The sequence below is a fragment of the Cucurbita pepo genome, unplaced genomic scaffold (genome assembly GCF_002806865.2).
Source record: "Cucurbita pepo subsp. pepo cultivar mu-cu-16 unplaced genomic scaffold, ASM280686v2 Cp4.1_scaffold000179, whole genome shotgun sequence".
In the NCBI taxonomy this organism is placed as follows: Eukaryota; Viridiplantae; Streptophyta; class Magnoliopsida; order Cucurbitales; family Cucurbitaceae; genus Cucurbita; species Cucurbita pepo.
The window spans coordinates 200,806-202,432 of record NW_019646452.1 but is presented as its reverse complement, the minus strand read 5'-3'; positions in this window follow the sequence as shown (position 1 = coordinate 202,432).

Genomic DNA, 1,627 nt, shown 5'->3' with positions numbered 1-1,627 from the left:
ATTCTGAAAAATATGAAAAGGTGATGAGTTTTAGATCGAGGAAACTATGGAATTTGTGTATTGTGAAATGTTCTGCTGTGTTCTAAAAAGATATGGAGAAGTGATGAGTTTAAATAGTGATCAAGTTGTAAAAATAAGAATTGAAACGGACCACTAAAACTTGAACTGAAACGTGAACCATGAAAAACAATATTTATTTATTTTTAAATTTATCGTAAAACATTATAGACCACAGGTTATATATATATATATATATATATATATATATTTATTTATTTATTTATATGTAATAATATAATTTAAAAAAAATGTTAAATGAAAACGATGTGAGTAATATTTTAAAAAGTAATTGAAAAGTTTTATAAATCTAATTGAAATTATTATAAATGTAATTGAAATGATTTTATAATTGAAAAATTTTATAAATCTAATTGAAATTCTTATAGATGTAATTGAAATGATTTTATAATTTAAAATTATTATAAATGTAATTGAAATAATTTTATAATTCAAATAATTCTTGTTTTATAAATGAAATCCTTATAATTTCTTTCCATTTAAAAATAACAACGAGTTTTTATAAATGTAAATGAAATTATTATAATTTTTTTCTTGAAAACGATTATAAATATAATTGAAATGATTTTATAATTCAAATACTCCTCTTAAGAGTAATAGAAATTTTTTATAAAGGTAATTGAAAACTCCACCATTCTCCACCATTTGTTATTCTACCAAATTTATAAATGTTATATTTCGATTGGCCTATGATGTTAATTTTGTTGCTGGTTCATGATGTCAATTTTGTCACCTCATCATCAATTTTGTCACATCATCACGTTAGGTATCTTGTTTTGAATTCGATTGTCCCATGATGTCAATTTTGCCACCACATCATCACGTCGGGTATTTGCTTTGACTGGAACTTCTTCGTTTTATCTCTAATTTGAGTGAACCAAAAAAGACGTTGAAATCGTTATTCCCAACCTTACACTGTGTACAAAATATTGAGAATTGTTAATAATTGAAGGTAGGTTTGTTATCCTCAAAACATCAATTAATTAATTAATTAAAATTAATTAATTTGAGATTAAGGGCAAAAAGCCCACAATTCCCCTTCTTTACGAGTATGAGATCCATAAAACTTAAAATAATGCACATGTCCAAATAATAATATTAATGCATCATGATAAGCATTTTAATATATTATCATAAATTTGAAATTCACTCAAATCCATATTTCAATATATTATCGTAAATTTGAAATTCGCTCAAATCCATATTCTCCTGTATTAATGCTTCAATGCAATATTAATGCTTTAATGCATTATGAAACATCACAACAACGAAGTGATTCATTAATTATAAAATAACAAACTTATATTTTTCCTAATTTTCTCTTTGTACTCATAAAAAAGAACAATAAAAATAATAAAAGAATGACATGCTCCCCTAAAAGCATGCCTTTAAATAAGATTATAAAATTCAAAATATATCACACGGATTAATACCAAATTCAAATTCAAGATATATCACACCAAATAATACCAAGTTCAAGCCTATTTTTGCAAAAAAAAAAAAAAAAAAAAAAAAAAAAAAAAAAAAAAAAAAAAAAAAAAAAAAAAAA